We start from the raw sequence: 23659 nt of genomic DNA, 5'->3' as shown, positions 1-23659 counted from the left end.
CCCCCCTCTTCCCTGGAGCTACCATTGAAGTGATTCAGTTACCCTGACTTCCAGTGGAGGCCTGAAATTAAAACATTTATTCAGACCAAATAACATGCTAAATTCAGAATATACATAAGCCACCAGGAGTTATACTCAGGAGTTACTGCACCAGTTTCTGCAGGAAATAAACAGTGTCTTGGCAGCCATCTCCTTTCCCAATAGACATTCGCACCTCTAATGATTAAGCGACTTTGGCAAAGTTCCTTGATCTTTTTCCCAAGTGATGCCCCGTTTTAAGCTTCTAGAGCACTCACTGAGCAGACCAGATCCACGTTATATTTCTGTTCTAGATACTGACCTACTTTTGGGCAGAGGTTGACCTTCCACTGAACTCCCCAATGTGTTTATTACTTTCACCTGCTTATTTAATGCCCTCATGGCATTTCACCTGAATAATTACAAAAATACAGCCTACAGCCCTTATGGTTAAAGGCTGAAAACTTCCAAACAAGAAATGGTGTCTGGTAAATGTCTCTTATTGCCAATCAACTGCTTTGCAAACTTATTCAACTCTGCCTCTTTCTTACCTTCCTCCCCTGGTTTCCACTGCCGCCTTTCAGATCCTTCTAATTAGAAGGTAAGAAAACTATAACCAAATAGCCCTGTGCCTGTCAATCAGGCAGAGACTCACTGAGGTAGCGGCAGCTGCAGTGAATCAGAATTGAGGTCTCTGTGCATCTGGCCCAATTTCTTCCCTGCTGGCCTACAACAATCTGGAGTTTTAAATATTTTCCTGCGGAAATTCAAAATTTCATCATTATTTCTGAAATTTCCAGATGGTAATACTTTTATCATTAAGTTAATGAATTTTATGTGTGTTCTGATTGATTAATGTATGGCATTATAACACTGAGCAGAGCTCCTTGCCACTAGATATACAATCAGATTATAAGAAGAAAGGTGCAAGTCCTATCATCTGATTACAATTCTTTATTTCTCCCAAAATAGTTACAGTTTCATAATTCTTTACTAATTATAGGAAAGTCTTGGATATTGTCACTGTATTTAAAAATTCAATGGTATTATTCTTGAATACCTTAAATAGCAGATTTTGACTATTGAAACTTAGGCATAGATGAATAGCATGCATCATTACCATATAAAATTAGGAGCCTAAATCTCAAGTTATAATTAAGTACATGAAAAATTAAACACATATAATAAATGGTACTCTCTTAACAGGATAAACTTGCTACCCTTCCTCTTCCAAATCTTGTTTATCAGATGCATTTGGCTATAATAATTCTATTACTTGTGGTAGAAGGCATATTTTAGCTCAGTTTTTCAAAGCTATTACTAATCTTATATTAGTAGGCTACAAATTAATACACGGTGTCTGATGTTGTTATTTTGTTTCATGTGGTTTTTACTTGTATGCTGCTTCTTTAGTTTTGACTAAACCACAGCGATAGTTCACATATTTGAAGTCTGGTGATCTCTAGTAATTAGGATATGAATCAAAATAAGCTTAGAAAATTTAAAATTATTTCATTAATCTATGCCTCTGAACTACCAGGCTTTACTCATAGCTAGCTCTAAAGCCTTCTTTCATAGGTTATATAGACGTACAGTAATAAGCTTGAAAAGAATGTTTCCCAAGCCCACAACAGAATAATGTAGCAAATCAGAATGATGAAGGGCCATTCTGAAGGCCTCACGGAATGAGACAGTGCAGGGGAGGAGCACAAATAATGCAAAACAAAATAAAACATAAAAATTAGTGCAAATACTGGAGTCATAATGGACTGATCCCATTTAATGTAGTGTAGGGTTTCTGATCTTCAGCAATGTTGACATTTTGGTCTGGGTGATTATTTAGTGGGGAGGATGTGGGTGGGAAAGAGGAGTTGTTCTGTGCCTTTTAGGATGCTTAGCAGCAATCTTGGCTTCTATCCACTAGATGCCAGTAGCATCTCCCCATGTCCCCCAGTGTTGACACAAATGAAATTGTCTCCAGACTTTGACAAAATTCCCTTGGGGGACAAAATCAGCCCCTGCTGAGGACCACTGATGTAGCATTTAACCTTGATAATCCTTCTAAGTATAATTGTGCTATTTCTTATAATAACTCTAGCCATCATAATGTTTATCTTTAGCTCTGTCTTTAAGATGACAGGTAAATATGTGATACATTTTAGAAAGCTCTGTATTCTAGTGATGAGACTTTCTTAAAAATTGGGATTTTTATGGTAAATCTTAGTGATTTAGAAATCTGGGTATAATCCTTTATATTCCTGGGACACTGGAAAAATAAATCATTGAATATCATTATATTATGAAATATTAGCCTACCTAATTATGCAGTCACATATTATAGGCCCTCTGACATGGACCCTTAAGCTGATACTAAAATTATCTTCAGTTTCCTGAGCACATATTACAGAACAGTGGGTGGAAACAGCCCGAGCACAATAGGAAGTATGAGGAAGTTGGCCTTGGATTCCATGTTTAGATTTAGACAGCCAAAATTGGATATGAATCAAGAGCTCACGAAACAAAAGAAAGTTCCCTAAAGATTGTTCTTGATCGTTTGGAATGAAAGTTGTACCTTTCCTTCATTCTTTTGAGTATCTTTTCCTAAGTAAATATTTCATTATTAAAAATTATGACACAAGCTCTAATCTTTGATCTGTTCATAATTGAACATATTGGAAAAGACTTCTTATATTCTCCAGCTTGTTCTTTCTAGGGATCTATTTAAAAAATCTATCCCACATTTATTCCCAAATATTCATATAGGCCTTTCTTGTGCTGGCTACACCTATATTTAAATGGGATCAAATAGCATGGTTGAAAGTTCCATCTACTACATTCTTTTTTTTTAATTTTTATTTTCTTTATTGATTAAGGTATTACATATGTGTCCTTATCCCCCCCGCCCACCCCGCTCATGCCCTCCCCGCCTGGTGTCTGTGTCCATTGGTTATGCTTATATGCATGCATACAAGTCCTTTGGTTGATCTCTCCCCCTTACCCCCATCCTCCCCTATCTTCCCTCTGAGGTTTAACAGTCTGTTCAATGCTTTTCTGTCTCTGGATCTGTTTTTGTTCATCAGTTTATGTTGTTCATTATATTCCACAAATAAGTGAGATCAAGTGATATTTATCTTTCTCTGGCTGACTTATTTCGCTCAGCATAATGCTCTCCAGCTCCATCCATGCTGTTGCAAATGGTAGGAGTTCCTTCCTTTTTACAGCAGCATAGTATTCCATTGTGTAGATGTACTACAGTTTTTTAATCCACTCATCTGCTGATGGGCACTTAGGCTGTTTCTAAATCTTAGCTATTGTGAATTGTGCTGCTATGGACATAGGGGTACATATATCCTTTCTGATTCGTGTTTCTAGTTTCTGGGGATAAATTCCTAGAAGTGGGATCACTGGGTCAAATGGGAATTCTATTTTTAGTTTTTTGAGGAAACTCCATAATGTTCTCCACAGTGGCTGCACCAGTCTGCATTCCCACCAACAGTGCATGAAGGTTCCTTTTTCTCCGCATCCTCACCAGCACTTGTCATTTGTTGGTTTGTTGATGATTGCCATTCTGACAGGTGTGAGATGGTACCTCATTGTCATTTTGATTTGCATCTCTCTGGTGATTAGTGACTTTGAGGATGTTTTCATATGTCTCTTGGCCTTCTGAATGTCCTCTTTCAAAAAGTATCTATTTAGGTCCATTTTTTTATTGGGTTATCTTCCTTTTGTTAAGTTGTATGAGTTCCCTGTAAATGTTGGATATTAAACTTTTATCGGTGATAACATTGGCAAATATGTTCTCCCATGCAGTGGGTTTTCTTGTTGTTTTGTTGATGGTTTCTTTTGCTGTGCGGAAGCTTTTTATTTTGATGTGGTCCCATTTGTTTATTTTCTCTTTAGTTTCCATTGCCATAGGAGCTGTATCAATGAAGATATTGCTTCGGCATATGTCTACTACATTCTTACTTTTAATATCTCAAATTCAGAGAATCCTCACACCTTACCCATTAAGTAATCCCTTCAAGAAAATTCAAGTGTAGAAGGACACCTTTGTGGGGAATTGGCTGCCTATCCACAGCTACCTCACGTTAAAGTTACCTTATGAAATGGAGGGGAAAAAAACTCCCCCAAAAACCTAAAACTTTGGATTTTTCATTGCCAACTTAAATTTAACTTTTTCCCTTTACCACATTTTCACTATTTTTTTTGATCCCCCCGTTTTGTAATTTGTACCTGTGTCCTCTTACCATAAATTTAATTTCTGATATTAATCTATCACTTTTGTAGTACACTTTTTGTTTATTAATTTTTGTCATTTGTTTTGTCTTCATAATTTTATACAATTTTAAAATTTTATCATCTTTATTTTTGATTAATTTTTGGTGTGTTTTATGTATTTTCACTTAATTCACATATAGGACAGAATAGAATATTCTATAATTTTTTAAATTCTTATCCCATTTCCTTTGCATTTATTATAAGCATTATTCATTTACTCATTTCTTTTGTGTGACTTGTACAATCTTGCATTTTCTATTGGTTTTCATCTTTTCTAATAAGACTATGCATAAGAGGAACAACTATAATATCTATGCTGTGAGAAAAAGTTTCTGAATATTTTATTCCTCTATGAACTACATGCTTAAGAATTTTTTTTTCCTGTAGTTGAGTTTGTGGTTGAGCTTATTAAGTCTAAACTGAAAAGTGAGGGAAGTAGTCACAAAACAATCCTAGGGGATTTTCATCCGTATGTAGAGTTTCCACTGATTGTTCTAAGCATGTGATTGGAAAACAGAGGAGTAAGCCTTGTCACTGAGCTTTAAAAAGGAAGCAATTCTAGTGTGGCCATTTCAACTGAAATGTTAAGAGAGGGAGCAGAGCCATCAGCCCCTCTAAATAATTGCTCCCTTCATCCTACTGGTCCATCTCAAAGTAAGAGCTTCAACTTGAAGTAGAGAGAGGCAGCACTTCCTCTCTGTGACCTTTATTGGTGTTCTTATTGGTTCTCTTAATCCTGTGGAAGCCGTGCACTTTAGATACACAGAGAAGGTCCTGATTTGAATCCTGCAAAAATGCAAAATGAGAATGAGAGCCTTCAGTAGTCAGGTTTTGTTACTCAACAGTTTGCCCAGTTTTCAATTTGTTTTTTTCTATTTGTATCTCATCAAGAAACAGGAAAGCACAAGCCAATATTAACTGTGTGCTTCTGCTCTTGATAGTATATATGTGGAAGGTATCAGGCAACCTGACAATTGCAAAAGTGGAGCTCTGTGTCAAGGCCCCATTGTTTTTTACTGCCATAAAGAACTGATCTAAATGGATATATTATGCATGGGGCAATGTTGCTTTTCTTCCCCTTTTGTTTTGATCATCTGCCAATTTGAACTCTGATCCTAGGAGTGAAAATTCAGTCCAACCTTTTGTCCTTTGTCAGTGATTCTGTCCTGTTCTGTCTCTCCTTCCTCAGTGTTCCCTCTCTCCCCAGCCCGGCGCACTTTTCCTGGGAGTAAACAGTAGATGTTACATATGTTAACACCGAGCTCGGGTGCAATGTGTTTGGGTGCGCTCTCTGTGCAATTCCCTGGCAGTCATAAATTAATTAAAAGTAGACGGGAACCACAGAAAAAGAAAGTTCTCCCTTTTTTCTCCCCCTCCCCCACTTCCTTTCTGTTTCTGCGGGTAAATAGCAAGTTCCTTTGTCCCTGGCTGCTCCTATTTCATTTCTGCCATCATTGTCCTCATTGTTCTCTGAAACAGGAGGGGTCTGGGCCAGGAGCAGCAAGGTCTCAGCTAATGACGGGAAGTCTTTAAAGTTTGCGCTGCATTTCATCTTCTCTGTGGGAGTTTTAGGACGTATCCAGTGTTTGATCCCCACCGAGCAACTTTGCTTCTAGTTAATTAACAGATCCCCCATTACACACTCTCATCTAGAAGCACATGGGAGGCCTATTGGGAGGTAATTCAAGGCCAATCTGAGTGATGGCAGGAATTAGAGAAATCAGTTGTTTTAGGGCTAATGTTCAAGAAATAAAGATGTCCTAATTTAAGAGATCACATTTGACATTTTTGATTTTTATTCTATTGGGGGGGAAAAAACAAGATAAGGGAATGATTTTTGGCCCTATAACCTTACCGGGACTATTCAGGGTAGTTTGACCTTAGAACTCTTTCTGACTGCCTGAAAAGAAAAATAAAAAGGAATAAAGAAAGATAGACAATGTTATGAGATGTAGTATTGCTAACGAGAACGTTGGGCTCCCTTTGGTTGCTAGCACTCTCTCTCCTGCCCAGCCTATTAGCCGGGTCACAACTGTCCACAGCAACTTTTCCAGGGCGCATGAGGGAGAATCGCAGGCAGGGACGAGACTCCTTGGCGGTTTATTTTATAGCCCAGGCTAAATGGCACTCTGTCCTAATGCTGCTGCTTTAGTCCCAAGCTTGTCCAAGTGATTTACAAATAACAAATAATGGCTTCCGTTTTAGGATCACCTACCCTTCTAGCCTCTTTCCAGGTGAACGTTGCAAAATGAAGCAAACTTGCCCATAGTTAGAGGTTGGCCTATGAGTGCCAGGAACAGAGCCCTGGTGTGCGGCCGTGGCTCTGCTGTCCCAGATCACAGGTAGCCCCGCTTTTCATGGCATTGGAAAGGTGAGTGCCTTGTTCAATGTCTCCTCCTTCTACCATTTCCCCAGCCCTATGAGCAATGACCCCCTTTATCTAATGAATTAGGAGCTACTCCCGCCTTGCAATTCTCAGTTCGGCACTTGGCAATGAGAATCAAACCGGGGCTATTTAGTGCAGCAGTAAATGGCCCGCCACATTAGCCCCCTGGCATGCGCAGCTATTAGGTTGCTTTACTGTTGTTAAAGTTCCATTTGTTAGGTGGAGTGGCTGTCCTTCCACACAAACTCAGCGGTGCCCGATACCGGAGGAGGCGGCACGTGGACTCACCGTGTGCCATCCAGGAGCCCAGTGGCCGGGCCGTGTGGCTGTGCTGCAGGTCAGAGGCATTCTTCGGTCTGAAAAGGCAGGAGCATGGGTTAGTGTGATTTTTTTTAAAAGAAAGAAAAGCGGATCACTGGACAATCATGGGGATCGCACTTTGCTGCGACTACACTGATGACCTGGGCTCGGTTAACCATTAATTTACAGCAGTTTCTGAAGGGAACCTCTAATTGTCACAGTGCCATACAGAAGGCAGGCCCGGGGTGCGTGGCCCTAAGGAAGCTGGTGTGGAACTTCACAGACCAGCAGCCAGTGCCGCACACACTCTGAAACTGGGCAGAATCCTGCAGAATCCAAAAGATTAGCATGGAAATGAAGAAGAAATATTCAGAATGCTTTAATGGTGTGTGTGTGTGTGTGTGTGTGTGTGTGTGTGAGAGAGAGAGAGAGAGAGAGAGAGAGAGAGAGAGAGAGAATATGAGAATATTTCTGCAAAGAAAGGAAAATGCCAGTACTATATAGCTTGATGCAGCCAGCTTGCAGGGTTGAGTTGGCATTTGATAACTTGGTAGCGGCTGCCAGTGTGTGTGTGGTGGGAGAAGAGGGAATAGACAACAAGAAAAACACATAGAGCTTAAAAAAAGATGTAAAATGATTCACTTCATGCCATATGGACAAAAATGTTGTCACAAAAATAAGGCCAAAAAATAGTGCCAGGTTAGACTTTTAGTTCAAAAATATATGTATAATCATCCCCATGAGCATGAATTTTAATTAGTATTTTGATAGAGAGAAAGCAGATATTTTTTTAACCTGCTCTGTTCTTGTTTTCTGTTCCTCTCCCAATTTTAGTCTCCATTAAACATTCATATACTGTATGTTTTGTGTCTGTATGAGGAAAATGCCTTATCCCTGGATTGGTGGGAATGCAAACATCTTGGTTTTCTGTGGCATACAACATATCTTCCCAGTAGAGCTTGCAAGCAGAAGTGAATCACTGGGAAATCGAGAGCTCTCTCTGAGCCCCAGGCACAACAGGATGGGAGGGAGGGAGGGAGGGAGGGAGGGAGGAAGGAAGCAAGGAAGGAAGGAAGGAAGGAAGGAAGGAAGGAAGGAAGGAAGGAAGGGAGGAAGGAAGGGAGGGAGGGAGGAAGAAAGGAAGGAAGGAAAGAAGGAAGGGAGGGGGCCATAGGTCTTTTTCTTTTGTCAGTGGAGGCATCTGCACCCATTTGGTTCCCCAGATCTACTCATCACACCCATCCACATCTCATTTCTTTGGGATGCCTTTTATTTATTTTTAAAAATATATTTCTGTTTATTGCAGAGAGGAAGGGAGAGGGAGATGGAGATAGAAATATGACTAGAGGCTGGTTGCATGAAATTCATGCAAGGGTAGGCCCTCGTAGCCCCAGCTACTGCCTCGGCCCTTGCAGCCCTAGCTTCATCCAGAAGTTCATCTGGATGGTCATTCTGCTGTTCAGCCATCCGGTCGATTTGCATATTATCCTTTTATTATTATAGATGAGAGAGAATCATTGATTGGTTGTCTCCTGTACACCCCCACTGGGGATCCAGCTTGCATCCCAGGTATGTTCCCTGAGCAGGAATCCAACTGTGACCTCCTGGTTCATAGGTTGACACTCAACCACTGAGCCACGCAGGCTGGGAACTGGTATGTCTTTTAAAAATGAAATACATTTAGAGTACATACATAATACTCTGTGACAGGGCAGTTTTAGAGAAAATTTAATAAGCTCATGACTACAGAAAGTTAAAACATGCAACTTCTTGATAAATAAACTTAAATGCTCACATTTTACTTATTAGTTACACTCTACCTGCTTCTAAGATGACACCACTCTTCGGAAGGTACTGTGCTGAATGATCTTCCTTTAGCAAAGCTCTTTCCTGCTTTAGAGGAGGTGCTTCAGTGCATGCCCTGCATGTGATATTGTAATGATGATCCAACAACATGCTTATATTAGCAACTAGAGGCCTGGTGCATGAAATTCGTGCATGGAGGGAGGGGTGTCCCTCAGCCCAGCCTGCAAGCTCTCCAATCTGGGACCCCTCGAGGGATGTCCGACTGCCCATTTAGGCCCGATCCAGGTAGGATAGGGCCTAAACGGGCAGTCGGACATCCCTCTCACAATCCAGGACTGCTGGCTCCCAAACGCTCGCCTGCCTGCCTGCCTGATTGCCCCTAACCACTTCTGCCTGCCAGCCTGATCACTCCTAATCACTCCCCTGCCAGCCTGATCGACGCCTAACTGCTCCCCTGCCGGCCAGATTGCCTCTAACTGCCCTCCCCTGCCAGCCCAATTGCCTCTAACTGCCCTCCCCTGCAGGCCTGGTCACCCCTAACTGCCCTCCCCTGCAGGCCTGATTGCCCACAACTGCCCTCCCTTGCTGGCCATCTTGTGGCAGCCATCTTGTGTCCACATGGGGGTGGCCATCTTTGACCACATGGGGGTGGCCATCTTCTGTGTTGGAGTGATGGTCAATTTGCATATTACCTCTTTATTAGATAGGATGATTTTGTTGCTTAGGCAGCCACACCCCACTTTTTTCCCTCTCTGAAATAATAAAGATAAATCAGATATTTGAATTAAAAATGATGCAATTAAATAAAAAAGCCTGGTATTAAAATCAATCAAATGTTGCTACAAAGCATTAACCTATTTTATATTCTTTATTAGAATCCCTGAGCTTTCCTCAGAGCATTAGCTGTACTTCAGTCTACTCTGAGGGCAAAGTAAAATCAACAGAAGTCTTAGGAAAGGTACATTTTATCTCCCTCTTGGGATTTCTCAGACTTCTATTTTTTGGCAAGCACTAATACAACCATTCCTTTTTCTTTTCCTCTTACCTTTCTCCCCTGAGGAGGCTCTGGTCCACCCAGGGAGAGTGGGATGCTTCTTGTTGAATAAACCCTCTTGGTCCTGGCATTTTTCTCTGTGCTTGTTGTCTAACCTCTACTCTTCCCCAAAGCCATTAGTCATCATTCCTATAATAGTTATGACAACAGACAAGAATGTGCTATTGGATACACAGTGACCTCAAGCCACGAAATGAGACCCATGTCCATCCATCACATTGGGACTGCAACAGAGATAGTCCTGGCATTATGTTTGGCTGCCTCATTATTAGAAGAGTGGAAAAAAGTTAATCATATCTGCCTGCCTTCATAACGCTAACTCAGGCTTAAATTTCCTGCAAACTACTCCCAGGCTTTGTGTCAGGTTTCTGTTGGATCCAGTAGGTCCATTCATCCATTCATTCAGTCCCATCACTATTATCAACCCCTAATGTGAGTTCTAAATTTAAGGAAAGTTAAGGGTTGCTCATGCTACTAAGATGTTTGTATGTAGGAGAATATTTCCTGGTTCCTATGTGTTTAGGACTTCTTGTGGGTTTAGGTTAGTTTAGGGTCTCTAAGTACTGTGAAATGAAGAAACATTCAGAAAAGTTCTAAAATATGTTTCTTTCCCTTAATATCGACAGAGACTATTTCATATTTACTTTTTTCACAGATATACACTGAGTGGCCAGATTATTATGATCTCTGAACGTGTAATAATCTGGCCACTCAGTGTATTTGTATCTCAAACGGGTACCAAAAGTATTCTAGACTTTTGCTGGAGATCAACCACCTATTTGCCCTGAGCTTTCTATCAGCCAGTGCAAAGGGGAAAACTGATCAGGTGCATAATTTACAATATCTTTGATATCAAATAAATGAGGTACTCAAGAGAAGTACACTGAGTGGCCAGATTATTATGCATTCAGAGATCATCTGGCCACTCAGTATATATTCAAGAGAAAGAGTAAAGCTGAGCTCTGATGAAAGCAACTAAGGTAATTCAGGCTTACCAATTTCCCTCTTCTCTCATAGGAGGCATGTGGAGGCAACTGGCACTGGCTCAGGAGACTAAGGCAACTTCCTTACCCATCAGTGGTTTCTGAGAATTTATATGAACAATTAAAAAAAAACTCATGTAGATTATTCATTATAACAGTATTTGCAATTGTCAAATATTGGAAATAACCTAAATTTCCATCCATAAAAAACCTGTTGAATACATGAAAGTATTCCCATACAATGAAGTATCGTTAAGTTATAAAAAATAATGAAGAAGATCTCTGTGTACTAATATGGAGACATTTTCAGGATACATTGTTAGTTGGAGATTTTTAAAAACTTGGAAGAGTATAGACAGTATGCTATCTTTTGCATAAGAAAGAATGGCAAATATGAATAAATATATACATGTATTTTTACAAAAAGGAATACAGGAAGGATAAGCCAAAATTAATGAAAATAACTATATATAATGTGTGGATGGGATTGAATAGAAGGAAGATGGGTGGAAATAAGTTTTCTCAGAGTTACCTTTACATAGGCTTTTTATTTTTGGACCATGCAAATATCATATATATTCAAAATAAAGTTTAATCAACAAGGATAGAAAAATATCTGTGATATTAGATACTAATGTTTGTGGAAAGCTGAATGGTAGTCATTGTCAATGATACTTCAAACCAATACTTTACTAAAGAACAAAGAGGAAGTGAGGGAGAAGCATCTAAGAGATTTATACCTAGTAAATTGTGTATATTACTGACACTTTCCCATTAAAGTTAATTCTTAGATTTTAATTTCTAAAAAATCCTACAACTAATATGAATCCCTTCACCCTCTCTCATGCATCCCTTTGACAGGAGATGAGAATAAATGAGACTATTAATAGTTTACTTTGGCAATAATTTGAGTCAAGGATGTGATTTCATATCATGCATTCTGGGGGAAAGGGGGTCAGAATCAGTGCATATGCTTCATCACTTTCTAAAGTCATTACAATTATTAAAAACAGCACCGTTTAGGAAGTATCACTTGCTTCCTGAACCATGTTGTTTCTTCTCTCTAATTTTTACTTACTACACAAACAATGTCAATAATGTACTATTTTCTACGAATATGTACCCAGCTCCCTGAGAGTGTGAATGCTTTTGGAGTTAACCCTTTGGGGGGCAAGAAAGTGGCAGTTCTTAAAATTATTTTAAGAAAATGAAATATGATATGGAAAGGAAAAAAATAGAAAAAATGTCTGATACGTGTTAACTAATAGGTTTTCCAGTGGCCAAAAGTGTTAAAGAAAGTTTTAAACATATTCTTCGCTTCTGCCCTACATGAATCTGATTCAGCATGTTCATATTCTTTTAACATTCTACTTTAAAAAATTTATTCTAGAGAGAGAGGAAGAGGTTGAAAGAGGGAGAGAGAGAATCATACATGTGAGAGAAACATGTATTTCCGGGGATTGAACCCTGGCAACCTGGATATGTGCCCTGATTGGCACTCGAACCTGTGACCTTTCCTTATACAGGCAATGGTCTAACCAACTGAGCCACCTGGCCAGAGCCATAGTTCTTTTATAAAATGAAGATATGAAGATGGGTATCATTTAAAAATTGATTTGTATTGGGCCTACTTAAAAAATTTTTTTTTAACAAAGAACAGGTGACTATGGTGCTGGTAAATTATTCCTACGGATGCATGTTCTCAACCTTTAATGCTGATGTTGCTGTTCACCTGAGGGAAACAAAGGAAGGGGGGCAAGGCATGTATGTAATTATGAAGTTCACTTTCTTCATCTGTGTAGAATTAGTGTTTAATTCAACAAAAATTTATTGGCACCTACTGTGTGTCTTGCACTTTAGTAATTCCTTTTACCCAATGACCTTCTAATTAAATACTTCAAATTTTATAGAATTTCACACAGTGTGAGGCAGTTTGAGAATGAAACACACTGAGTAGGTAGAAAGCAAGAAGATGACTAGAGTGAGGTATAGAGTCCCTGTATATTTGTAAGGAGAATGATGGGAATTAATCACCTCTGTTAGGGTAAGATCTTAGTTATGACCTGGGTCAACAATCACAATATTAAAGAAAATTGTATCATTGTGCATAGCAGTGCTTTTCATCATGCAGTGACATCGGAAAAAAATAATGGAGTGGAACCGTCAGTTTGCCACATCAAAAGCTGTAAAATATATGTCCTTTCAGCCAAAGAAGGCAAGATCTGGAATTTTTAAAAAAATGTGGATATATAGAATAAATATGCAACCCTCCTGATAATGTTGGCTGATGAAATGAAATTCACCAACTGTAATTCTGGCACAGAGAGACTCACATAGTGGCTGCATGCACACACATGCACATGCACACACACGCACACATACACACAGACCCTCTGCATATCCTTAATCACTCGCTATCTTATTTACATTTCATTTGCTAGAATAAATTCTATCCTTTGAACTTTTAAAAATATATCTCAATATTACTTAGCGGGAAAATAGGAAATAATGTGATTGGCTTTCAAATAGCTTATTGCCATTCAAATACTCTCAAGATAAATTATATTTAAAACACACACACACACACACACACACACACACACACACACACACACACCCAGTTTTAGCTTCTGAAACATTCTAAATGGAGACTCAGCTCTAAGTAATCAAAATTGCTTTAGTTGTGCAGAGCAGCATTAAAAGCCTTGGCCACTAATTGAGCGAAGCAGCACTACTCATCCAGCCCAGTCCCCTCATTAGATGATCATGCAGGCGCTGTCATCCCGGGTTCCCGGCTCAATCTAACAGTCCTGCTGGCTCAAATTCATAGAAATCCATTATGACACACTCTGTCCTTCCAGCGAAACAACAATGTGGAACCCCTGGGGCATCTCTTCCCAATCCTGTTCCTTCCACAGCAGCCCAAACGACCACCTTTGCACGATTCTTCTAACTTCTCTAGCTAACTGGTGATTGAAGGTACACCTTGGCTGAAGAATTGCATCCAGTGCCTTCTGCTAATGTTTTGAGAAAGAGGGTGTCTGACAATAGGCCAAGTCAGTCTGAAAAGTGATGCCACATTCTCAAGGAAGTAAGTGCATTCATGTGCATGTGTGTGTGCAAGGATTTCTGTGGGAATGCAAATATCTCACCTGTATCTAGTCATAGGGAATGTTACTAGAAAATATTGAAATAGAATTCTCATAAATGTGGTGTAAATTCAAAGAGGATAAAAGTTTTCTGACTCTAGGAGTTTGGGGGGGAAATGTCACGTTTCCATGATGAGCATTGCTTTTTTACCAGCAGGCAGAATGCTGTCACGGGGAAAAGGTTCCAACAGGCGTGCAATTGGATACTTCCTCCTAGCAACTCCAACCTGTGTGTTTGTATCAATCAGGTCATCATGTTGATTCACTTAACTTCTTTCGTGCACGAAAGAATGACTCAAGTCTCCCCATAAAGGGTGTCTAAATAATGTCTGGATGTAGTGTTTTCTCTGAAATCCTTGAATTGATCATGAATGTAGAAAAGGTTATGTATATTGACCAATTGACTCCATAGTGTTGGAAGTGGTGGTGTTTAGTCGGTATGAGGTACAGGACAGTTGTGGCACCCACTGTTTTCCCAAGCCAGAGCCTAATCTCACTGTAGGACGTCTACTCCGAGCAATATGGACTTGGTGGGATGTTAACAGCACTAAAAGCCTGCCTCCCCACACACCATTTAATGTTTAAAATTCCACTATTATATTTATTCCTTTGGGTTATTTGAAGATAAAACAAAACAAATAAAACTTTTCATGACATAATCTAATTTCTTAAAATATCTAATAGATTACTATTACTTATCAGTAATTATTTATTCATTTATTTATTTAATGTTTACATCTGTTAACTCTATCCTCCCATAAAAGGCACTGTAACAAATTTATCGGTTCAGAACTAGTGCCCATTACCTCATTGTACAACATTTTTGTATAAAATGTATGTGTATCTACTTTTGCATAGCAGTTTTTAACGTGTTTTCACTGAATTCCTGCTTTCTTCACCAAATCTGCTCCGTCCACATTCAGTCTAAACAATTTCAGTGAATAGCAACTACATCATTTTTGTGGCTTACTCCAAACACCTGGGGAATCATCCTTGACTTCTAGCTTCACTCATACACACATCTAATTGACTGGCAAATCCTATCTGCAAAAAAGAAAATATTCTGAATTCACTTCTGCCACACTGGCTCAAGATAATATAAACTATAACTTAGATCATTTAAACAGACTCTACCTTTACACCCACCCTCAGTCTATTCTTAACATACACCTGGAAATTAATGGGGGCATTGTGGTTGTCAGAAGTATGGAAATCACTACCGTTGTTTAGTGGGCTGAGTTTAGAGACACTAAATGACCCGCATGTGCCCGATGGTCAGGACAAAGAGGAGTTGCCCATCCAAAATGCCAATAGCATCCCTTTTGAGGAATAAAAACCTACGGGTCACATCATATACCCCTCTGTTCAAACTCTTCCAATGGCTCATAATTTTTCTGAGGACAAAAGCCAGTTTTCTATGACAGTTACAACAGAAAGGCCTCCCGGGTCTTACAGCCTCTGCCTTTGCCCCGCTCTCACTTACCTGATTTCAGTGCCTATTACTCTCTCATTCACTCACTGCCATCCAGCCACTCTGAAAATACAATCATGCCAGCTTGCCAGTCTCGCTGTGTGGAAAGTTCTTTAGATCCGATATGCATATGTCCCAGTCCCTCACCTCCTTTCTCAGATGTCCTGTTTCTCAGTTACCCATCTTGACATTATAGATCCTCCTCTCTGATTCCTATTCACAAGCTGTTTGGTCTCCAAAATAGTTATCACCATCTAACTTGTTATATTCTTGTCTTTCTTCACTCATCAGTAATGAGAGATTTTTTTTCTGTTTTGTTCCCTGCTATTATCACATTGCTTAGAACAAAAGACGCTGGCATATAATAGGTGCTCAATAAATAGTTTTGAATGAATGAAGTTAAACTCATAAGTCAGTATTGCATTAAGGAAATGGGGATTTAAAAGCTGAGAGGCCGGTAGATTTGTCAAGAGACACAGCTAGTAAAGAGAAGAATTTACACATGTTCTCATGAATATATTTATTCATTCATCTGCTAAGTATATATTAAAATCCAATCTAAATCAGGCACTATAAGGTGCTAGAGGTAAAGTAATGAACAAAATAGGCGAGTTCATAAAACACACACACACACACACACACACACACACACACACACACACACGCACAAAGTAGTTTTAAGCACTACTCAGGAAATAAAATAAAAGAAAGGAGCAGTGACCAGTGGTAGGGGGAGGCCTCCCATTCTTGTATTTTTTCCCATTATAACCTGACTCGCTCATTTCCATATTAGTAATAATTACTTTATATGACACATTACTAACACTTGAAAAGAAAACAAAATGGGGAATTGATACATAGATGGGTGCATTTTGAATTGATCCATGTGGCCTATTGGAAGGAAAATGCATTTTGAAGTCTGCTGGTCTTAGGTTCACATACCACCTCTGCCACATGTTGCCCATTTGTTAAGCGTTGATAATTCATACTTCACAGGGTGGCTGTGAAGTAAAGAGCTGGTGTAGATTAGGTGTCTAATGCATAAAAATGCATTTTTAACGCATAATTAAATAAGTAAATAAATGACTTTTAAAAAGACCTTTGGCTACTACACAGGAAATGGACCCAGATGGAGAGTCCTGTGGGCATCTGTGTGCTGAGGAGGAAGATGGGGTTATATAAGGGCACTGGGTGCCAACTCAGAACTTTTGTAAAACCTTTTATTTCTCTTTAATAGCAACTTGCAATTTGTATAGAATTTTTTTATTCTTAATAACCTTTTTATTATTATGAAAGTTGTTTAATTCTGGGGGGGAATATTTAGAAAATGTAGATTAGCTAAAGAAGGTAATAAATTCCTATATTTCTAAAAGTAATATTGTAACATCTTCACATTTATCCTTTGAGTCATTTTTATTATATCGTGTGTGTGTGTGTGTGTGTGTGTGTGTGTGTTGTATGAACTACAGGTAGATCCTCTACCTATTAGCCATAATTAACATTTTAGAACATTAATATTTTGAAACAAAATCAGTTTAGGGACTTTTTTGGCACTGGAGTCACGGTGTTGTTTGGATCAGGGCTCTGCTAATTACTAAGCCTCCTTTTCCTCTGCAGTTTAGTAGGGAGATGCTCTATAGATTATTTAACCAATGCTCTATTGTTAGCCATTTGGACTTATTCCTTTTTTATATTCCAGATAATTTTAGATAAATATATTTTTGCATAAACTTTTCTTATTTTTAGAATTATTTCTTCAGATATATGTTTTTAGACATAAAGGTACATATGAACATGTGTAAGATGGCTGATATATGTGATCCAAATTTTTTTGAAAAAATTTGAACCACTTTCACCTTTCACTAGCTACATATGAAAGGCCACAGTTTACCATATACCTTTTCGGCATGGAATATTATCATAATAATTTGACATAACCCTTAACTGGGTACATCCATATGTCTGCTAACCTACCACTTGTAGGTCCTGTGAAATGAGAACCTCCTCAGTATCCCTTGGAGAGCTAGGAAGGAATTCCCTGAGAAGGTTCAGTAATTGGGTTGAGTTTGGAGGGAAGAGTATGCACAGAAGAATGACAGAACAGGCCCAAGTTGTCACATGTGTAGAGTTTGAGACTGGAGCAAAGAGAAGAGCTCAGATAAGGTAAGAGAAGCACAAGAGTGTAGGAAGTGTAATAGCTATAGAAATGAAGAGGGACAGGTTTTATAGATATTTAAAATGGGAAGAGCATGATTCAGTGACCAGACAGAGGTAGAAAGTGAGGGAAAGGAGTCTCCCTCTAGGATAAGCCTATGGATTTATTAATCCAAGAGTTCTATGTTAATATAAATCATTTATTAGTTTAACATCTTCTGAGTTCAGTTAAATTAGAAAATCTGAATTACGGCAAGCAAAAGCTATCCCTGTTCACATAGTAGATGAGGTTAGACAACTGTTGCTTTGTCCTTCAGCTTTCCTTATCACTCTCCTCTCTAGAAAGAGAACCCCTTCACCCCATACACACATACTCACCCTTTCCTTTGGGAGAACTGCTTCTTCATTCTCTACCTACCATAAAGGCACATGGCATAGTACTGGCCAGTCATGGAACTTAATTCTTCTGGCTACTATGAGTTTCATCAATATGTATATAAAAGCTTCCTTATGACATTTCACCTTCCCATTGAATGGTAATTTTACATTTGATTAAAATACTTGTACATGTTCTTGCAGTGGCATGAAAGATTATAATAAGAGCAATAAGATGTTCTAACATCGAGTACTTAACGATGTTATTCATGGTACTCAATGGGCCAGATACTCTTACACTTGACAGCAATTAATTCATTTAATTCTATTAATCACTCTATAAGGCATGCATTATTATCATTCCCACCTAATGATGAGGAAACGGAGGAACCAAGACAGTAAGTAATGTTCCAGTGGTCACATATAAATGCTGGAGCTGGGAAAGCTGGAATTAATAAATTCTCCATAGAGAAAATGTGGCATTTTTATTCATTATCTGAAGAAATAATACGAACACGTAAACATCTCTTTCATAAGGTTAAACTTGCAATTTCTCAGAATTTGCTGGGAACAAGCTAAGATTATTAATCTATTTTCTTTACTCGATAGTTACTTAATTAGCGTATTAGTCAACCATATAAGTGCTATGTCTATTTGGTGATGGTGATGTTATGTTTATCGGGAATGGATAACCTCACTTCTTATATTATCACTTGAAATGTCTACTTTATAATTTTTTACCTTATTTAGTTTATTTATACACATTATAACCTGTGTTATACTATTATTTTCTAAAATACAGAGTCCATGTCTCATTAATCTTCTTAGCGTTTAAAGAAGGCCAAAGAGAATTAACATTTTTATTAGATTCTGTAAGTACATATTAGTTAAATTAATCCTCACTTTAAAGATGAGGAAACTAAGGTTCAGGAAGTTTTTGCCACCTATAGTAACCTGAGGCCTGAACTCAAAATGAATTCTACATAATCCTGAAACACGTATTATTTTATTTCTCCATTCTACCTTGTAAAATATACATTATCTTAGGAGAAGCACCCAGTAACTTTCTGTTGAGTGAATGGACAGATTAATGGATAGATGGTTGCTATTCAACAGATCTCCAACTTAACTCAAAGCAAGATTCATGCACACCTTGGAGAAGAGAATGGGACCTTCTCTTTAACTTTCAACAGTAAAAAGTGTACTTGAATAGTCAAACATGGGTTAAATAAATGAAGAGGTTAAGCACTCTAGGTTGTATAACTGGATATATTAGGCTACTTAATCATATAACTCTTATCATCACAAAATTGGGTAAATGTGATATAGTCTCCTGGGATAATGTAGCCGTTGAGTATTTCTTTAAGTGAATTCATATTAAAATTAAAGATTAAGTACATAGAAGAGGAAAACTTAAATTTTATCACTGAAATTTGATTTTTTTCAAGCCAGAAATATTTATTATCAAGATATCACTGTAATAAAGTATTATTTTTTGTAAAATCATGGCACAAAAATATTAGTTTTTGCAGTTTGTATCATTCCTATTACATTTTATAAGTGATAAACTAATTTTAGAAGAAAAAGCCTTATACTTTTTTGTTGTTTCATTTTTTAAATTTCTTTATTGATTAAGGTATTACATATGTGTCCTTATTCCCCCATTTTTCCCCCAATCCCCCCCCCACTCATGCCCTCACCCCCCTGTTTTAAAGTGTTTGTTTCCTCACGGGGACAAGGATGATGTGCATGGACACCCAGCCACAGAGGCCAGTCACCTCGCAAGGGAGTTGTGGGGCCTGTCAATCTTGTTCCCCCAGTAGCCTTGCAGCAAAGGACCAATACAGAGCTTGGCCAGGATAATGGCCCCACGGATGGCAGTGGCTACTTCTTGGAGCACTTAACACTCAGATCAACATGTCCATTGTAGTCCCCAATGGCAGCAAATGCCTTGAACCAGGTCCTCTGGCCAGGGGGGTCTGCTTTTGTACCAGCATAATCTTTAAAAGCTGTCCTTGAGGGATGTCCTCAGGTATCAGATTCCTCCATGGACAGGGAGAAGAGATAGATCTACACGGACTTCATCTTAATGACCTTGACCAAGTGGTGACAGGATTTCACTCCTTGTCCTTGTCCTTGCCTCCTTGAGCTCCACAGCCTTGGGGCCCTTCCCTGACCCTGTCCCCAGCTACAACCTTGGCCCTGATGCCACTACCAAGTTCTCCATGGAAGCTACCATGGTCTCCCATTCTAGGGCCCCCAGGGTCTCCCACAGCACCAACATCATCCACCTTTTGGTGTTTCCTTGAAGAAGAAGCTAATATTTTTATTTTGTTTTGGTTTTTGATGTACAAGTTTTTCACATCGATTACTGAAATTTATACTTAAGTACTTTATTCTTTTTCGTGTTGTTAATGAAATTGTCTTTTTAGTGTTATTTGCAGAATGTTTATTGCTGGTGTATAGAAATTGAATTGATTTTTGCATATTGACCAAGTATTCTGCAACCCTATTGAACTTGTTCATAAGTTCTAATAGTTTTCTAGTGAATTGATTAGGATTTTAAAAATAAAATAATGTTATATACAAATAAAGATAGTTTTATTTACTTCTTCATTTCCAATATGGATATATTTTCTTTCTTAATGAACCTGGTTATAACCTCTAGTTCCAGTGTTCAACAGAAGTGCTATGAGTGGACATCCTTGTCTTATTCCTCATCTTAGGGGAAAAGCAGTCAATCTTTCATCCTTAAGTATGATAATTGTGTGTGGGTTTTGTTTGTTTGTTTGTTTTTGTAAATGCATTTAATTAGGTTGAGGAAGTTCCCTTCTATTACTAGTTTGTCAGTGTTTTCCTCATGAAAGGGTATTGGATTTTTCTCATGAAAGCAGCATCTATTGAGAGGATTATATGGTTTTGTCTTTAATATTATCACTATGGTATGTTACATCATTTGATATTTAGATGTTAAACCAACTTTGCAGCCCTAATATAAATCCCACTTGGTATTGGTGTATAATTCCTACTATTTTATATACTTCAAAAGCATTTTGGTACTCCAAAAAGTCTCCCAAAATTATTGAAGCTTTAAAAAATGTAAAGTCCTATATGAACTAATAATCAAAAGTTAAAAAACCCCAAGCAGGTGGCTCAGTTGGTTGGGTGTCCTCCCATACACTAGAAAAGTTGTGGGTTCGATTCCCAGTTGAGGCACATATGCGAGGCTCCAGTGATGTGTCTCTATCACCTCAAAGTTTCTCTCTAACATCAATTGTCGGGGTTCTTTTCCCAGCCTTACAAAGGGTTCAGCATTCTGGAGAAAGGGGCTGATGTGTAGATTCAAGAAGGAGTCCAAAGACGAAAGATAATTTTGAAAGGCATTGGGGGTCAGAGGATCTTCAGCTAAAGGAACTGAAGACTACTTCTTGTCTAAGGTCCCCGTGCTATTTATTTAACACAATTTGTCCTAAGGCAAGGTGGAGATATACACTTCAAAGGGTAGGATATCAAAGGGTATACAGAAGCATTGTCAGTTTGGGGAATAGCCTACAGCTGTTCAGGTGTTTGGCAAATAGGAGGCAAAAAAATGCCCTGAGCTGTCTGGCAGCAAGCAATCCTATTCAGGTTTGGGGGAAGTGCCATTTAGCCATTTCCAACAGGTAAACTACATATGTGGCTCAGCCATTGTTGAGTCCACCCAAGTCTCATCAACCTTTTAATGGAACTCTTGTAATTATTACATGCTGGAATTGGTTCCCAGCAATCAATGTTTCCTTTTCTCTCTCACCCTCCCTTACCTCTTCCCTCCCTTTCTTTCTATATAAAATCAATAGGAAGAGGTATCCTCAGATGAAGATTAAAAAAATAAGTTATACAGTAGCCTCATTCTAGATCACCTCTAAATCCCTGCCTCTGGTATGTTAGTCCCTTACCCCAGGGGTGGAATTCCATTATCCTAAAGGGAGAATTTTGAAGTCTTAAAATGCTGACAGCATAAGCAGGTTGATGATACAGGTCACTCTACCATCACATACAGGAAATTTATATAATTTATATATCTAAAATTTTAATAAATCTGTTGCCAACCAGATCACAAAAATCATAGAAATTAATCTTTTGGGGAGCCAAAGCTTAAAGAGTTGAGAATAGCTGATGAGCTTCCCCTTATAGAAATTATTCTATAGCCATAAATAAATAATAAAATCATGATAAAATAGTTATGTATATCGAAAGGTTTTTTTTTAATTTTATTTTTGTTGTGATTTTTTAACCTAGAAATTGTCCAGTGAGTTTGTAAAACTCATATTTTTATACAACTTGGTATCCTCTGATAAGTGTTATTCTGTATTTAATAAATTTTAGTGCCCATTAGCATGTTTTTCATGAAGTACTGCAGCTGTAAGTAATGTTGTATTATAGGTATACTTTCAGTTAACCATCATGGACTATAAAGATGGTTAAAATTGTTTCAATAAAACTAGTCCCAGGGCTACACACCCACACATGTGCTTACATGACTGAACTAATGACATAAATATTTTTTAAAAATGGTTTAATTGGTAAAGCTTCAAAATAACTGGCTCATATTTTTACATTAAAACTGTCCTTAATTATATCTTGACTGTCATTTACAAATGTTTGCTTTTCAATTGTTCATTATTCATTTATCAACCATTAACTGGAACAGTCCTGAGTCTGACCTTGTTACATGGCTATGAATCTGGTCTTTTGAAAATTATTACAATGAAAATTACAATCCTTCTTCCACAGTTTTGTTTCAGGAATCTTGTTTAACTCTCTTTATGATGTTTAAATTTTTTTTTCACCTGAGTATTTTGGAGTTACTTTGATTTCTCACTAAAACCTTTTCTTTTATTTTTATAGCATTGGAAGCTATAGATAAGACAAGGACTTCGGGAGTGGGAGAGATTGGACTGGGAGACTCAGCAGGTCAGGACATTTTCATTTTCATTTGCTGTTCATTCGTTTGCTATCCATTCTAGGGTTCTCATGTCTCTTGCCACTTGTTTAGTTCTTGTAGTATGTGCGAACTTAGTATGTTCTCAGTTTTGCAAATCATGACTAACACCTTTATGTAAAAAATCCAGCATTTGGGTATGTTTTTTGTAGGATTTGACGATGAAAACATAATTTAAATAAATTTTCAAGACTAGAAGAAAATTTACAACCTAATAAGATATATTGATATACCCTGATTTCTATTTTTCTTTATGGTATGTAAGCTGTTTTGAGGTGAAAGTTTCTTGATAAATTTTTTAGAATCAGAACCTTAAATCATATAAAATGTGACTATGTAATCGTAGTAGGAGAGCACTTGGTTCATGGAAACCAAGTTTTCTTTCTTCTCTGCTGTATTCTCGGGGTTTGGGTACACCTCCAAAAGCTCTTGACACTCTTCAGAATCAGTCTGCTTGCCAACATTAATCTTAAGTACCGAATGTTGACTACCACGTGTAAATGCAGGTTGATTAAAACAGACAATTTCTATGTAAATTGGAAGATCCCAATAGTCGAAGGGTCTGCTATGAGCATTTGTCAGCCATTGTGGAAGGCTTGGTGTTAGCCACACTCCTCAGTAAGCTGGAACCAAGCTGACATCTGCAGTCCCATAGCCCTGGGCTTCACCACGGGTGACGTTGTGCTCATCTCTAGTTTTAGAGA

At 38.2% G+C, this 23659-nt stretch overlaps 1 protein-coding gene across 4 annotated transcripts in view; it reads left to right on the top strand.

Moving 5' to 3' along the window:
* SOX5 (SRY-box transcription factor 5) overlaps positions 1–23659 on the top strand; it is a 950952-nt gene that overhangs the window by 298972 nt on the left and 628321 nt on the right. For all 4 annotated transcript variants that reach the window (XM_079773594.1, XM_079773592.1, XM_079773591.1 and 1 more), the window contains exon 5: positions 22862–22927. The gene's annotated coding sequence lies outside the window, so the exon portion shown is untranslated. The remainder of the gene's footprint in view (positions 1–22861; positions 22928–23659) is intronic.

This window comes from Cnephaeus nilssonii (assembly GCF_951640355.1).
Source record: "Cnephaeus nilssonii genome assembly, chromosome: 6".
NCBI lineage: Eukaryota > Metazoa > Chordata > Mammalia > Chiroptera > Vespertilionidae > Cnephaeus > Cnephaeus nilssonii.
Note: the sequence above shows the minus strand (reverse complement) of the source record. Positions and strands in the feature narration are given on the sequence as shown.